The sequence below is a fragment of the Triticum aestivum genome, chromosome 3B, assembly GCF_018294505.1.
Source record: "Triticum aestivum cultivar Chinese Spring chromosome 3B, IWGSC CS RefSeq v2.1, whole genome shotgun sequence".
Classification (NCBI taxonomy): domain Eukaryota; kingdom Viridiplantae; phylum Streptophyta; class Magnoliopsida; order Poales; family Poaceae; genus Triticum; species Triticum aestivum.
In genome coordinates this window covers 827,318,910-827,337,249 of record NC_057801.1, presented here as the reverse complement: position 1 = coordinate 827,337,249, position 18,340 = coordinate 827,318,910, and positions in this window count along the sequence as shown.

Sequence of the window (18,340 nt, the reverse complement as noted above, 5' to 3'; positions counted from 1 at the left end):
CCGGTTGGTGGGACGAACCGGGACCAATGGTCCTGGCTCCTGGCCCACCACTATTGGTCCCGGTTGGTGGCATGAACCGGGACCAAAGGCTTCCCTTTAGTCACGGTTCATGCCACCAACCGGGTCTAATGGCTCTGCCTATATATAGCCCCTCGCGCAAGAGCAGAGCACACTGCTCTGTTTTTTCTGGCCGAGGGGGAGAGGGCTTGGTGGTGCTCTAGCTCACCTCCTATGCACACAAGGTGTTCGATGGAATGCCCGAGCCACACTACTTAAGGTTTCTCCTCTCCAAGCTCGACCGCCAAGCTCCATTTTCCTCAATATTTATCTAGGTTTAGCGGTCCGTCACGCCCCGTCCCCGTCTTCATCGCCGTCGATCACCCGCGCCGATTTCATCGCCGGCACCACCGTGGTGAGCCTCTTGTTCTTATCTTCTTTCTGAAAGGAATAATATTATTACTTGTTTGTTTAGATAGATACTTGTATTATTTTCTTACTTTTATTATTGCATCTTATATAGTGCGATGGTTTTGGTATCCGCCCCCGTCGGCCCTCGTCCTGTCTATGATTCGGATGTGGTATATATATTCTCTTTTCATAACTATTGGTTCATTTATTGTTTATGAAAATTATGCCGACCAACGTGACATAGATTTTATTTATCTAGGAGGCTGTTGAACCGGAAATTCCAACCGACCCTATTGTCGAGAGGTTAAATTTAGTTGAAGAAGAAAACAATTTCTTGAAGGAAAAAATAAAAAAACTTGAGGAGGAGAAGATGATATTGGAGTTGCATGTTGCGGATGTCGTCGATGATCACAAGATCAAGATGGATGCAATGCGCTTGAAGATGAGAAAGATTAGAAAATATGCCATTCATACCGAGGCTTGGTATCATCATGTCGTTGGATCAGTTGTTACCTTGGTTGCGATTATGATCGCATTTGTTTTCGCATTGAAATGTTTTACATAGTTTTAGTGTATGGTTTAATTAATTTAGATGCTCTGCAGAGCTTTATGTTGTTAGATGAGAACTATGTATGTACTTTGGTTTTAATGTGATGATGAACTTCTTTTAATTTGGTCACTTAATTATCTATTCATGATGTTCTGTAATGATTTTTGACACACTTAATTATATATAATGCACGCAGATGAACCGGCAATGGATGTACGGTGACAGACACACCTCCCAGTACATTAAGGGCGTGCATGATTTTCTCGAAGTGGCTGAGGCAAACAAGCAGAATGGTTTTATGTGTTGTCCATGCCCTATATGTGGGAATACGAAGTCTTACTCTGACCGGAAAATCCTTCACACCCACCTGCTTTACAAGGGTTTCATGCCACACTATAATGTTTGGACGAGGCACGGAAAAATAGGGGTTATGATGGAAGACGGCGAGGAGGAAGAGTACGATGACAACTATGTGCCCCCTCAATACGGTGATGCTACTGAACATCAAGATGCACCAGACGATGTGCACGATGGTGCTGCAACGGGCGAAGCTGCTGAAGATCAAGAGGAACCAGATGATGTGCCCGATGATGATGATCTCCGCCGGGTCATTGTCGATGCAAGGACACAATGCGAAAGTCATAATGAGAAGCTGAAGTTCGATCGCATGTTAGAGGATCACAAAAAAGGGTTGTACCCCAATTGCGAAGATGGCAACACAAAGCTCGGTACCGTACTCGAATTGCTGCAGTGGAAGGCAGAGAATGCTGTGCCTAATAAAGGATTTGAGAAGCTACTGAAAATAATGAAGAAGAAGCTTCCAAAGGATAACGAATTGCCCGACAGTACATACGTAGCAAAGAAAGTCGTATGCCCTCTAGGATTGGAGGTGGAGAAGATACATGCATGCCCTAATGACTGCATCCTCTACGTGGTGCCTACAAGGATCTGAACGCATGCCCGGTGCATTGTGGTATAAGATCAGACGAGATGACCCTGGTGATGTTGACGGCGAGCCTCCCAGGAAGAGGGTTCCTGCGAAGGTGATGTGGTATGCTCCTATAATACCACGGTTGAAACGTCTGTTCAGAAACGGAGAGCATGCCAAGTTGATGCGATGGCACAGTGAGGACCGTAAGAAAGACGGGAAGTTTAGAGCACCCGCTGACGGGTCACAGTGGAGAAAAATCGAGAGAAAGTACTGGGATGAGTTTGCAAAGGACCCAAGGAACGTATGGTTTGCTTTAAGCGCGGATGGCATTAATCCTTTCGGGGAGCAGAGCAGTAATCACAGCACCTGGCCCGTGACTCTATGTATGTATAACCTTCCTCCTTGGATGTGCATGAAGCGGAAGTTCATTATGATGCCAGTTCTCATCCAAGGCCCTAAGCAACCCGGCAACGACATTGATGTGTACCTAAGGCCATTAGTTGAAGAACTTTTACAGCTGTGGAATGGAAACGGTGTACGTACGTGGGATGAGCACAAAAAGGAGGAATTTGACCTAAAGGCGTTGCTGTTCATGACCATCAACGATTGGCCCGCTCTCAGTAACCTTTCAGGACAGACAAACAAGGGATACCACGCATGCACGCACTGTTTACTTGACACCGATAGTATATACCTGGGAAGCTGCAGGAAGAATGTGTACCTGGGCCATCGTCGATTTCTTCTGACCAACCATCAATGTCGAAAGAAAGGCAAGCATTTCAAAAGCGAGGCAGATCACCGGAAGAAGCCCGCCATGCGTACCGGTGATCACGTACTTGCTATGGTCAATGATTTACACGTAATCTTTGGAAAGGGTCCCGGAGGACTAGCTGTTCCGAATGACGCTGAGAATCACGCACCCATGTGGAAGAAGAAATCTATATTTTGGGACCTACCCTACTGGAAAGACCTAGAGGTCCGCTCTTCAATCGACGTGATGCACGTGACGAAGAACCTTTGCATGAACCTGCTCGGCTTCTTGGGCGTGTATGGGAAGACAAAAGATACACCTGAGGCACGAGAGGACCTGCAACGCTTGCACGAAAAAGAGGGCATGCCTCCGAAGCAGTATGAAGGTCCTGCCAGCTACGCTCTTACGAAAGAAGAGAAAGAAATATTCTTTCAATGCCTGCTCAGTATGAAGGTCCCGACTGGCTTCTCGTAGAATATAAAGGGAATAATAAATATGCCAGAGAAAAAGTTCCAGAACCTAAAGTCTCATGATTGCCACGTGATTATGACGCAACTGCTTCCGGTTGCATTGAGGGGGCTTCTACCGGAAAACGTCCGATTAGCCATTGTGAAGCTATGTGCATTCCTCAATGCAATATCTCAGAAGGTGATCGATCCAGAAATCGTACCAACGCTAAGGAGTGATGTGGCACAATGTCTTGTCAGTTTCGAGCTGGTGTTCCCACCATCCTTCTTCAATATCATGACGCACGTCCTAGTTCATCTAGTCGACGAGATTGCCATTCTGGGGCCCGTATTTCTACACAATATGTACCCCTTTGAGAGGTTCATGGGAGTCCTAAAGAAATATGTTCGTAACCGTGCTAGGCCAGAAGGAAGCATCTCCATGGGCCATCAAACAGAGGATGTCATCGGGTTTTGTGTTGACTTCATTCCTGGCCTTAATAAGATAGGTCTCCCTAAATCACGGTATGAGGGGAGACTGACTGGAAAAGGCACGCTTGGAAGAGACTCAATAATATGCAGGGACGGATATTCTTGGTCTCAAGCACACTACACAGTTCTACAGAACTCTACCTTGGTGACCCCATATGTCGATGAACACAAGAACAGTCTGCGCTCCAAACACCCGGAGTAGTGCGACGACTGGATTACATGTGAACACATCAGGACTTTCAGCAGTTGGTTGGAAACACGTCTCAGAGGTGACAGCACTGTTTGTGATGAGCTGTACTTGTTGTCCAGGGGACCATCTTCGACTGTAATGATTTGGAAAGGATACGAGATAAATGGGAATACATTTTACACGATTGACCAAGATGAAATGAGCACCAACCAAAACAGCGGTGTCCGCTTTGATGCAGCAACCGACAAGGGAAATGACACATATTATGGTTACATAGTAGACATATGGGAACTTGACTACGGAGTAGATTTTAAGGTCCCTTTGTTTAAGTGCAAGTGGGTCAATCTGTCAGGAGGCGGGGTACAGGTAGACCCACAGTACGGAATGACAACAGTGGATCTGAAAAATCTTGGGTACACTGACGAACCGTTCGTCCTAGCCAATGATGTGGCATAGGTTATCTATGTGAAGGACATGTCTACCAGACCGAGGAAAAGAAAAGATAAGGAAGCGAATACATCATACAATGAGCCAAAGCGCTACATAGTTCTTTCAGGAAAAAGGGACATCCTGGGAGTGGAGGGCAAGACAGACATGTCTGAAGAGTATGAAAAGTTTCATGAAATTTCCCCCTTCAAAGTCAAGGCTGACCCAAGCATCCTGATAAACGATGAAGATTATCCATGGTTACGGCGCAATAAGCAAACGACACAAGCGAAGAAAAAGTGAAGACTTTCTCCCGCAACTATTATGATGATACCATGCCAACTTTGTAACACACGAGTATGATACCATTGTCCGTTTTGTTCATGAACATGCTATGCCAACTTTTTCAGAGTTCATTTGAAAACTATGAATTTGAAAACCTCGCCAACCGAAGGGCGCTCACACCGGTTTATAAGCCCGTCCCTCTACGCCTTGTTGAGCCCACAAAGTTGTGATTCACACAAATTTCAAAGAATTCAAATTTTATAAAACTAATGGCACAAACAGAAAGTTTATAATTGTTCTAAAACAAATGGCACTAACAAAAAAATAAAGCAAAAAACCAAAAGAAAATAAATAATGCAGAAAACAAACAAAAAAACTGGAAAAAAATAAAAATAGCAACAATAAGTATTTTGTTGTAAGTAGAAACAAAATAAAATAAATAAAGCAACAAAGAAAACAAAAAAAGAGTTTCCAAATTTGAAAACTAATGGCACTAACAGAAAGTTTATAATTTTTCTAAAATTAAAAGAAAAAAGAATTAAAAAATAAAGCAAAAAACAACAAAAACTAAATAATGCAGAAAACAGAACAAAAAACTGAAAAAAATAAAAATAGCAACAATAAGTATTTTGTTGTAAGTAGAAACAAAATAAAATAAATAAAGCAACAAAGAAACAAAAAAAGAGTTTTCAAATTTGAAAACTAATGGCACTAACAGAAAGTTTATAATTTTTCTAAAACTAAAAGCAAAAAGAATTAAAAAATAAAGCAAAAGACCAAAAGAAAAATAAACCAAAACCAAAATAAACTAAATAAAGCAACAAATAAAACAAAAAAAACAGAAAAAAGTGCCACCTACTGGGCACCCACGGCCTGAATACGACTAGAAACCCTACCATGGGCCAGGATTCAGGCCCGCGGAAGGCCCAGTAGGCCCACAGGCACAGATGGCAGAGTTAGGCCCGAAAGCCTGCTTTAGAGAGGAGCTCGAGAGGGAAGCCGCACCGCACCTTATAAACTGGTGCGGCTCCCTCTCAACTAGCGAGGTGGGACTAAACATTTGGCGCGGGGCAGCACATGGCCTTTGGTCCCGGTTGGTGGCACCAACCGGGACTAAAGGGGGCATTGGTCCCGGTTCGTGGCTCAAACCGGGGCTAATGCCCCCCTTTAGTCCCGGTTGGTGGCTCCAACCGGGACCAAAGGCCGCCGCTTCCCGCCCTTTGGGCTGCTGAAAATTGGCCTTTGGTCCCGGTTGGTGGCACCAACCGGGACTAAAGGGGGCACTAGTCCCGGTTTGTGCCACGAACCGGGACCAATGGCCTTGCTATATAACCAGGACTTGTGAAAATTTCACATCTCCCTCGCCTCCCTAGCCAGTTGCCCCCGCCGCCAGGCTGCCCAAATCGCTCGCGCGCTCCTCGTCGCCGTCGCCGCCGCCGGCCGCCATCCCCATCTCCCCGTGCCCCTGCCCCGCGCCCGAGCCCACGCCGGCCGCCGCCCTGTGCCCCTGCCCCGTCCCCGAGCACGCACGGCCGCGCCCCTGCGCCCCGGCCCGCCCCCACCATTGTCGTCGTCGCCGGCGCCCGCCCCACTGCCGCCCCTGCCTCGACGCCGCCCCCCTCCCCGTTCGGTCCGGCTCCGGCGACCCCCTTTCCTCCATGTCCCCTCTTCATATAATTTTTTTTCATATGCATATGTTGATTATATGGATGGATGGATGATGTATATGTTCATTATATGGATGGATGGATGATGTATGCTTTTTTTCATATAATTTTTTTAGGCAGATTTTTAGATTTTTTTTAGGCAGATTTTAAGAATTTTTTGTGTATGTATGTTATGTTTATATGTATGTATGTATGTTCATATATATGTATGTATGTTTATATGCAAAGAAAATGTATGTATGTATGTTCATATGAAAGAAAAATGTATGTATGTATGTATATTCGTTTATATGTCTTTTTTTTAAATTTTTTTGTTTTTTGCATTTTTATAAAAATGTATATATGTTCTCTGTGTATGTATATGTTTTATGTTCATAGATTTTTATTTGAACATTATTTAAAAAAAACAAGCAATACAAGAAGAAGAAAAAGAATGAGAGGAAAAAGGAAAAAAGAAAAGGAAGAAAGGAGAAGAAGAGGGGATAGGAAGAAGAGGAGAAATAAATAAGAAGAAGAAAAAAGAAGAAAAAGAAGAGGAGAAGAAGAAAAGAATAGAGGAGAAGAAGAAAAAATAGAATTTTCTATTTTTTCTTCTTCGCCTCTATTCTTTTCTTCTTCTCCTCTTTTTTTTTCTTCTTTTTTTTCTTCTTCCTTCTTCCTCTTTTCTTCATTTTCCTTATTTTCCTTTCTCGAGGGATAAGAAGAAAACTTTGACACGAGGGGGGGGGGGTACCGATACCCCCTCCCCGATAACATTATTTTCCCATGTATATGTATGTTGCGTCGTTGTCGATATAACGAGGGTGTCGAGGATCGCCGAGGGGTCGAGGGTCGGGAACTAGGGTAGAGGGTCGAGGGTCGTTAAGGGGTCAAGGGTCGAAGGTTTCAGGGTCGAGGGTTCCTATAGTGTCAAAGTATTGAAGAAATCCATGGCTTCATCATTAGCCGGACGTAACCATGGCATGATGGTACGAAGTCCTCCAAAGTTGTTCTGGAATGGAGTCCCGGATAGGATAATTTGCCTTTTTGCTGAACTTTGTACCAAAAAGCGAATTATCCTATCTGGGACTCCGTTCCAAAACAACTTTGGAGAGCTTCGTACCATCATGCACCTGTTACTTTCGCCTAATGATGAAGACATGGTTTTGTTTGAATCCTTTGACACTAGGCGATCCCGACCCCTCGGCGATCTTCGACCCCTTGAACCCTCGACCGCTCGGCGATCCACGACCCTCTACCTTACCGCGGGCGTCGATGCCCACGTCACTTGTGGGACATAGATGTACTGTTCAATGCCAACCCCCTCCCAATAGCTTCAACACGTGGGGGGGTCGATATTACCCCCTCCTAGCTTGAAGCATTCTTGAGGCCACCCCCTAACCCTTGAAGCGTTGTCGAGGCCACCCCAAACCCTAGAGAAGCAGTGTCGAGGCCACTAATATGATTCCTTATTGTGATTAGCTAGCTAGTTCTACGTTTGCCACTAATATATCCATATCTGTCATGTTTGAATAATAATTTCCATGTTGTAAATATTTGTAGAAACTATGGAGACCCCCCGAGACGAAGCACAAGAAGCATTGTTGAGGGACATAATCGCACAAGGAAGTGATGCCGTCTGCTCGATGATGTTTCTCAACGACAATGATGGTCTGGAAGGAGAGGGTGAAGAAGCAGCTGGCTATGATTTACATGGCTCCGATGACCCAATGCCGGTGCAAGAAGGAGAGGGTGAAGAAGTAGACCGTGAGGACGGCTCCGGTGATCACCAAACCGAGTCCGGCCAGGTATATATATTAGTTAAGCCTGTGCTGACTAGCTCTCGTCTTTGTTTTGGTATATATGTACACATATTAATTAACTCTCGTCTTTGTTCTTTTTTCTAGCCCTCCAGATCGAGCACAACTTCGGTAAAGAGACGAGGCCCGAAGAAAAAGTTGAGCTCCGATGAAAAGTTTGAGATCATACAAATCGCGCGCGACGGCCAACCGATTGAACCCTACCGGACGAAGAAGGCATTTGTTGCTCAGTGCGGGGTTCTCGTTAGGGACAAGATCCCGATCAGCATCCACCAATGGTATAAGCCTAAGAACGAAGACCCTGAGGTGTCTTGTGTCAATGATATGCAGAAAAATGATCTTTGGACTGAGCTGAAGTCAAATTTTACCCTACCGCTAGAGGATGATCCGGAGAAGCCAGTAATAGAGCCATTAATCAAGCCTTTTGCTCTTAAGAAGATGGTAGAACTAGAATTGGAAGAAAGAACTCAATACGTATGTCAAAAAAAATGAGTCACTAGAATTCAAGGGCAAATATGAGAAGATCAGAGATGACTGGCCCGCATTTGTGGCCTACAAGACATCGGAAAAGAGTAAAAAGATGTCAGCGACAAACAAGAGAAATGCTGCGAAGAAGAAGCTTCACCATCCCACGGGGTCAGGTGGCTACGTCGTAGCCCGGCCTAAGTGGGCCAAGGCTGAGCATGATCTGCTTCATAAAGGGATCGAACCCAAGACAATGAACTGGCCAGACCATTGCCGGACTTGGTTCTTCGGGGCCGGCGGATCCTTGGACCCTATAACAGGGAAGTGCATTTGGACGGACGAACAATTGGACATACCAGTCAAGAGGCTTCAACATTATATCGAAGCAGCGCAGCAAGGGAAGTTCGTTCCAGACAGGGAGAAGGATGAGCTCACAATGGCCCTCGGGAATCCTGAGCACCCTGGACGGACACGAGGCACGCCAGGCTCCGTTTCGTGGAAGGCTGGATTTCCGGACGCAGGGGGTTACAAAACCCATGAGAGGAGGAAAGAAACTGGAGCAGAGCCTAATGCAGGCGCTGCACGAAAGGGTAATGGGGCTAGAGGAACGAGAAGAGGAACGAGAAGCAGCAGATCACAACAAACGACCTGCCGAAGCTTCCCCCGAAGCTACCCCGCCATCTCAGCGGAGAAGCAGCGTGGCTTCCACCGAGCTGCTTCAGCCAGAGCAGCATGCCTTGACGGCTCCTGCCAGCTATCCCGTGGATGCTATCACGAATGCTGAACATTGCCATCTTATGGCGCAATGGAGCAATTTGAAGGTCAAGGCGGCTGTTGGCTCTGTTTATCCTACTAAACCCGACTCAACTTTTCACTGCCGGCCGATTCCAGAAGGATATGCTAAGGTGATGGTCGATGAAATAACGAAGGGATTTGAGGACCTCCGGCTTGACCACCCTACCGGTGAAGGGGAGTATAGGCTGGGTTCTGCTCTGAAGACTCCATGCCTATGGCGGAAGGATCTCATCAACCTTCCGAACTAGACGCCTCCGCCTCCTCCTCCTCCTCCGGCGAGTCAGGGCACTCCGCCTCCTCCTCCCGCGAGTGACGATCAGGGCACTCGGCCGGCTCCTTCTCCGGCGCGTGGCGGCACTCCATCTCCTTCTCCGCCTGCACCGGCGCGCCCGAGTAGCCATCCTCCTCCTGCTCCACCTCGTCAGCAAGGGCGGAAGAGACCCGCCGCCGCTCCGGCTGCTCCGGCGCGTCGTAGTCCTTCTCCTCCGCCTCGTAAGCAAGGAAAGAAGACATCTGCTCCGTCTGCTCTGCCGGCGTCTAGCAGTACAGCCAAAGGAAGGAGGAGATACAGATTTGGTCCTTCTCTGAAGACTCCAGAGAAGTTACCGTACGAGAGGAGCGAGGAGGAAAACGCAAAGATCGCGCAGACCGAAGTGGATGACTGGTTTCAAGGTTTGAAAGCAAAGAGACATCCACCTCCGGAGGAGAAGGTAGATCCGGTCAAAGCGAAGCGCACACTGGCTGCCCTGACAAAACCACCCAAGTCTCCGCCGAAAGGCAACTATCAGCGCATTATTGGAAAGGCATTTGCCGAAGCGGAGAGGTCGGGAAGTACTGTCAGTGATCAAAGGATGAAAGAACGACGAGCTGGGAAACAAATTGCCCAGCTCGGCGAACAAGCGAAGCAATCGTGCCCCCCGCTCAAGGTGCCTGCTAGCGACATCGTCGATCCGAGGATGGTGCCCGGTTATGGCAGTCCTGCAGATTACCTGCCCGACGATGTACATTATGATTTCTTGGAGGTGCAGATACAAAGATACGAGTACGGGAAGCCTCTCGTCAAAGATGAAAGCTCTGTATCAACGATGATGCGAAGATTGCATGATTGGTACATGAAAACCTGCAAAGAGTCTGAGGGGAGGAGTACTTTGTATTTGAGAGTTAAAAAGGAGCATGACCTCCTTGGAATTGAACTGTTGCCTATTCCATTTGAGGAGTCCTATCAGTTTTTCAATCAATTGGCCCTCGATAAAACAACGGTCACCTGCTACTGTCTGTAAGTAGTACTACTTCTGTCATTAAGTATCTCTATATAACTCAGCCCTTTCATTGCATGTATTTATAAATATCCTCACTATATTATGCAGATTGAAGATCGCCGAATTGAAGAAAAGACAAGTGGGTGATATTGGGTTCATTAACACATATCTCATAGATGCAACTGAGGTTGAATTTCGTGCCAAAGATACCGAGGCCAACTTGCTACAATCGTTGGTAATAAATGAACACAAAGATATAATACTCTTTCCTTACAACTTCAAGTGAGTGTTACTGTCTTGTGGCATATTCGGTTTCCTTATTAGTCCAGGTTATAGTAATGTAATATTGATGAGTTATGCATGTGTGCGCAGCTACCACTATATTCTCCTAGAGATTAAGCTTGAGAAGGGAGTAGTAACTGTCTTTGACTCCAAGCGAAAAGATCCCAAGGAGTATGCGGACATGACTGAAATGCTCGAGAAGTAAGTTAAATCGATCATTATCCACCATATCAGCAACTTTGTTCATTTCTGATATCAAGTTATTGTTTTCTTTGTATGGCAGGGCTTGGGGAAAATTCACCAAAAAAGCTCCGGGACTACAATTTACTTACTTTCGGTGAATTTTTTTGGTGAATTTTCCCCAAGCCCTGCCATACAAAGAAAACAATTACTTGATATCAGAAATGAACAAAGTTGCTGATATGGTGGATAATGATCGATTTAACTTACTTCTCGAGCATTTCAGTCATGTCCGCATACTCCTTGGGATCTTTTCGCTTGGAGTCAAAGACAGTTACTACTCCCTTCTCAAGCTTAATCTCTAGGAGAATATAGTGGTAGCTGCGCACACATGCATAACTCATCAATATTACATTACTATAACCTGGACTAATAAGGAAACCGAATATGCCACAAGACAGTAACACTCACTTGAACTTGTAAGGAAAGAGTATTATATCTTTGTGTTCATTTATTACCAACGATTGTAGCAAGTTGGCCTCGGTATCTTTGGCACGAAATTCAACCTCAGTTGCATCTATGAGATATGTGTTAATGAACCCAATATCACCCACTTGTCTTTTCTTCAATTCGGCGATCTTCAATCTGCATAATATAGTGAGGATATTTATAAATACATGCAATGAAAGGGCTGAGTTATATAGAGATACTTAATGACAGAAGTAGTACTACTTACAGACAGTAGCAGGTGACCGTTGTTTTATCGAGGGTCAATTGATTGAAAAACTGATAGAACTCCTCAAATGGAATAGGCAACAGTTCAATTCCAAGGAGGTCATGCTCCTTTTTAACTCTCAAATACAAAGTACTCCTCCCCTCAGACTCTTTGCAGGTTTTCATGTACCACTCATGCAATCTTCGCATCATCATTGATACAGAGCTTTCATCTTTGACGAGAGGCTTCCCGTACTCGTATCTTTGTATCTGCACCTCCAAGAAATCATAATGTACATCGTCGGCAGGTAATCTGCAGGATTGCCATAACCGGGCACCATCCTCGGATCGACGATGTCGCTAGCAGGCACCTTGAGCGGGGGGCACGATTGCTTCGCTTGTTCGCCGAGCTGGGCAATTTGTTTCCCAGCTCGTCGTTCTTTCATCCTTTGATCACTGATAGTACCTCCCGACCTCTCGGCTTCGGCAAATGCCTTTCCAATAATGCGCTCATAGTTTCCTTTCGGCGGAGACTTGGGTGGTTTTGTCAGGGCAGCCAGAATGCGCTTCGCTTTGACCGGATCTACATTCTCCTCCGGAGGTGGATGTCTCTTTGCTTTCAACCCTTGAAACCAGTCATCCACTTCGGTCTGCGCGATCTTCGCGTTTTCCTCCTCGCTCCTCTCGTATGGTAACTTCTCTGGAGTCTTCAGAGAAGGACCGAATTTGTATCTCCTCCCGCCTTTGGCTGTACTGCTAGGCGCCGGCAGAGCAGACGGAGCGGATGTCTTCTTTCCTTGCTTACCAGGCGAAGGAGAAGGACTACGACGCGCCGGAGCATCCGGAGCGGCAGCGGGTCTCTTCCGCCCTTGCTGACGAGGCGGAGAAGGAGGAGGCTGGCTGCTCGGGCGCGCCGGTGCAGGTGGAGAAGGAGACGGAGTGCCGCCACACGCCGGAGAAGGAGCCGGCCGAGTGCCCTGATCGTCACTCGCCGGAGGAGGAGGCGGAGTGCCCTGACTCGCCGGAGGAGGAGGAGGAGGCGGAGGCGTCCAGTTCGGAAGGTTGATGAGATCCTTCCGCCATAGGCATGGAGTCTTCAGAGCAGAACCCAGCCGATACTCCCCTTCACCGGTAGGGTGGTCAAGTCGGAGGTCCTCAAATCCCTCCATTATTTCATCGACCATCACCTTAGCATATCCTTCTGGAATCGGCCGGCAGTGAAAAGTTGAGTCGGGTTTAGTAGGATAAACAGAACCAACAGCCGCCTTGACCTTCAAATTGCTCCATTGCGCCATAAGGTGGCAATGTTCAGCATTCCTGATAGCATCCACGGGATAGCTGGCAGGAGCCGTCAAGGCATGCTGCTCTGGCTGAAGCAGCTCGGTGGAAGCCACGCTGCTTCTCCGCTGAGATGGCGGGGTAGCTTCGGGGGAAGCTTCGGCAGGTCGTTTTTTGTGATATGCTGCTTCTCGTTCCTCTTCTCGTTCCTCTAGCCCCATTACCCTTTCGTGCAGCGCCGGCATTAGGCTCTGCTCCAGTTTCTTCCTCCTCTCATGGGTTTTGTAACCCCCTGCGTCCGGAAATCCAGCCTTCCACGAAACGGAGCCTGGCGTGCCAGTCATCTCTGATCTTCTCATATTTGCCCTTGAATTCTAGTGACTCATTTTTTTTTGACATACGTATTGAGTTCTTTCTTCCAATTCCTGAATAGTTCTACCATCTTCTTAAGAGCAAAAGGCTTGATTAATGGCTCTATTACTGGCTTCTCCGGATCATCCTCTAGCGGTAGGGTAAAATTTGACTTCAGCTCAGTCCAAAGATCATTTTTCTGCATATCATTGACACAAGACACCTCAGGGTCTTCGTTCTTAGGCTTATACCATTGGTGGATGCTAATCGGGATCTTGTCCCTAACCAGAACACCGCACTGAGCAACAAATGCCTTCTTTGTCCGGTAGGGTTCAATCGGTTGGCCGTCGCGCGTGATTTGTATCATCTCAAACTTTTCATCGGAGCTCAACTTTTTCTTCGGGCCTCGTCTCTTTACCGAAGTTGTGCTCGATCCGGAGGGCTAGAAAAAAGAACAAAGACGAGAGTTAATTAATATGTGTACATATATACCAAAACAAAGACGAGAGCTAGTCAGCACAGGCTTAACTAATATATATACCTGGCCGGACTCGGTTTGGTGATCACCGGAGCCGTCCTCACGGTCTACTTCTTCACCCTCTCCTTCTTGCACCGGCATTGGGTCATCGGAGCCATGTAAATCATAGCCAGCTGCTTCTTCACCCTCTCCTTCCAGACCATCATTGTCGTTGAGAAACATCATCGAGCAGACGGCATCACTTCCTTGTGCGATTATGTCCCTCAACAACGCTTCTTGTGCTTCGTCTCGGGGGGTGTCCATAGTTTCTACAAATATTTACAACATGGCAATTATTATTCAAACATGACAGATATGGATATATTAGTGGCAAACGTAGAACTAGCTAGCTAATCACAATAAGGAATCATATTAGTGGCCTCGATGCTGCTTCTCTAGGGTTTGGGGTGGCCTCGACAATGCTTCAAGGGTTAGTGGGTGGCCTCAAGAACACTTCAAGCTAGGAGGGGGTAATATCGACCCCCCCACGTGTTGAAGCTATCGGGAGGGGGTCGGCGTTGAACAGTACATCTATGTCCCACAAGTGATGTGGGCATCGACGCCCGCGGTAGGGTAGAGGGTCGTGGATCGCCGAGCGGTCGAGGGTTCAAGGGGTCGAAGATCGCCGAGGGGTCGGGATCGCCTAGTGTCAAAGGATTCAAACAAAACCATGTCTTCATCATTAGGCGAAAGTAACAGGTGCATGATGGTACGAAGCTCTCCAAAGTTGTTTCGGAACAGAGTCCCAGATAGGATAATTCGCTTTTTGGTACAAAGTTCAGCAAAAAGGCAAATTATCCTATCCGGGACTCCATTCCAGAACAACATTGGAGGACTTCGTACCATCATGCCATGGTTACTTCCGGCTAATGATGAAGCCATGGATTTCTTCAATACTTTGACACTATAGGAACCCTCGACCCTGAAACCTTCGACCCTTCACCCCTTAACGACCCTCGACCCTCTACCCTAGTTCCCGACCCTCGACCCCTCGGCGATCCTCGACACCCTCGTTATATCGACAACGACGCAACATACATATACATGGGAAAATAATGTTATCGGGGAGGGGGTATCGGTACCCCCCCCCCCCCCTCGTGTCAAAGTTTTCTTCTTATCCCTCGAGAAAGGAAAATAAGGAAAATGAAGAAAAGAGGAAGAAGGAAGAAGGAAGAAGAAGAAGAAAAAAAAGAAGAAGAAAAAAGAGGAGAAGAAGAAAAAATAGAAAAAAAATTCTATTTTTTCTTCTTCTCCTCTATTCTTTTCTTCTTCTCCTCTTCTTTTTCTTCTTTTTTCTTCTTCTTATTTATTTCTCCTCTTCTTCCTATCCCCTCTTCTTCTCCTTTCTTCCTCTTCTTTTTTCCTTTTTCCTCTCATTCTTTTTCTTCTTCTTGTATTGCTTGTTTTTTTTAAATAATGTTCAAATAAAAATCTATGAACATAAAACATATACATACACAGAGAACATATATACATTTTTATAAAAATGCAAAAAACAAAAAAATTTAAAAAAAAGATATATAAACAGATATACATACATACATTTTTCTTTCATATGAACATACATACATACATTTTCTTTGCATATAAACATACATACATATATATGAACATACATACATACATATAAACATAACATACATACACAAATTTTTTTAAAAATCTGCCTAAAAAATCTAAAAATCTGCCTAAAAAATTATATGAAAAAAAGCATACATCATCCATCCATCCATATAATGAACATATACATCATCCATCCATCCATATAATCAACATATGCATATGAAAAAAAATTATATGAAGAGGGGACAGGGAGGAAAGGGGGTCGCCGGAGCCGGACCGAACGGGGAGGAGGGGCGGCGTCGAGGCAGGGGAGGCAGTGGGGGCGGCCGCCGGCGACGACGACAATGGTGGGGGCGGGCCGGGGCGCAGGGGCGCGGCCGTGCGTGCTCGGGGACGGGGCAGGGGCACGGGGCGGCAGCCGGCGTGGGCTCGGGCGCGGGGCGGGGGCACGGGGAGATGGGGATGGCAGCCGGCGGCGGCGACGGCGACGAGGAGCGCGCGAGCGATTTGGGCAGCCTGGCGGCGGGGGCAACTGGCTAGGGATGCGAGGGAGATGTGAAATTTTCACAAGTCCTGGTTATATAGCAAGGCCATTGGTCCCGGTTCGTGGCACAAACCGGGACTAGTGCCCCCTTTAGTCCCGGTTGGTGCCCAAAGGGCGGGAAGCGGCGGCCTTTGGTCCCGGTTGGAGCCACCAACCGGGACTAAAGGGGGGCATTAGCCCCGGTTTGAGCCACGAACCGGGACCAATGCCCCCTTTAGTCCCGGTTGGTGCCACCAACCGGGACCAAAGGCCATGTGCTGCCCCGCGCCAAATGTTTAGTCCCACCTCGCTAGTTGAGAGGGAGCCGCACCAGTTTATAAGGTGCGGTGCGGCTTCCCTCTCGAGCTCCTCTCTAAAGCAGGCTTTCGGGCCTAACTCTGCCATCTGTGCCTGTGGGCCTACTGGGCCTTCCGCGGGCCTGAATCCTGGCCCATAGGGTTTCTAGTCGTATTCAGGCCGTGGGGGCCCAGTAGGTGGCACTTTTTTTTGCTTTATATTTTATTTCTTTTTGCTTTTAGTTTTAGAAAAAATATAAACTTTCTATTAGTGCCATTAGTTTTAAAATTTGAAAACACTTTTTTTGTTTTCTTTGTTGCTTTATTTATTTTATTTTGTTTCTACTTACAACAAAATACTTATTGTTGCTATTTTTATTTTTATTTTCAAGTTTTTTTGTTTTGTTTTCTGCATTATTTATTTTCTTTTGGTTTTTTGCTTTATTTTCTAATTCTTTTTGCTTTTAGGTCAGCAAAATTATAAACTTTCTGTTAGTGCTTTTAGTTTTAGAAAAAATATAAACTTTCTGTTAGTGCCATTAGTTTTAAAATTCGAAAACACTTTTTTTGTTTTCTTTGTTGCTTTATTTATTTTATTTTGTTTCTACTTACAACAAAATGCTTATTGTTGCTATTTTTATTTTTATTTTTCAAGTTTTTTTGTTTTGTTTTCTGCATTATTTATTTTCTTTTGGTTTTTTGCTTTATTTTTTAATTCTTTTTGCTTTTAGGTCAGCAAAATTATAAACTTTCTGTTAGTGCCATCATAATAGTTGCGGGAGAAAGTCTTCACTTTTTCTTCGCTTGTGTTGTTTGCTTATTGCGCCGTAACCATGGATAATCTTCATCGTTTATCAGGATGCTTGGGTCAGCCTTGACTTTGAAGGGGGGAATTTCCTGAAACTTTTCATACTCTTCAGACATGTCTGTCTTGCCCTCCACTCCCAAGATGTCCCTTTTTCCTGAAAGAACTATGTGGCGCTTTGGCTCATTGTATGATGTATTCGCTTCCTTATCTTTTCTTTTCTCGGTCTGGTAGACATATCCTTCACATAGATAACCTGTGCCACATCATTGGCTAGGACGAACGGTTCGTCAGTGTACCCAAGATTTTTTAGATCCACTGTTGTCATTCCGTACTGTGGGTCTACCTGTACCCCGCCTCCTGACAGATTGACCCACTTGCACTTAAACAAAGGAATCTTAAAATCTACTCCGTAGTCAAGTTCCCATATGTCTACTATGTAACCATAATATGTGTCATTTCCCTTGTCGGTTGCTGCATCAAAGCGGACACCGCTGTTTTGGTTGGTGCTCTTTTTATCTTGGTCAATCGTGTAAAATGTATTCCCATTTATCTCGTATCCTTTCCAAATCATTATAGTCGAAGATGGTCCCCTGGACAACAAGTGCAGCTCATCACAAATAGTGCTGTCACCTCTGAGACGTGTTTCCAACCAACTGCTGAAAGTCCTGATGTGTTCACATGTAATCCAGTCGTCGCACTGCTCCGGGTGTTTGGAGCGCAGACTGTTCTTGTGTTCATCGACATACGGGGTCACCAAGGTAGAGTTCTGTAGAACTGTGTAGTGTGCTTGAGACCAAGAATATCCGTCCCTGCATATTATTGAGTCTCTTCCAAGCGTGCATTTTCCAGTCAGTCTCCCCTCATACCGCGATTTAGGAAGACCTATCTTATTAAGGCCAGGAATGAAGTCAACACAAAACCCGATGACATCCTCTGTTTGATGGCCCATGGAGATGCTTCCTTCTGGCCTAGCACGGTTACGAACATATTTCTTTAGGACTCCCATGAACCTCTCACAGGGGTACATATTGTGTAGAAATACGGGCCCTAGAATGACAATCTCGTCGACTAGATGAACTAGGACGTGCGTCATGATATTGAAGAAGGATGGTGGGAACACCAGCTCGAAACTGACAAGACATTGCGCCACATCACTCCTTAGCGTTGGTACGATTTCTGGATCGATCACCTTCTGAGATATTGCATTGAGGAATGCACATAGCTTCACAAATGGCTAATCGGACGTTTTCCGGTAGAAGCCCCCTCAATGCAACCGGAAGCAGTTGCGTCATAATCACGTGGCAGTCATGAGACTTCAGGTTCTGGAACTTTTTCTCTGGCATATTTATTATTCCCTTTATATT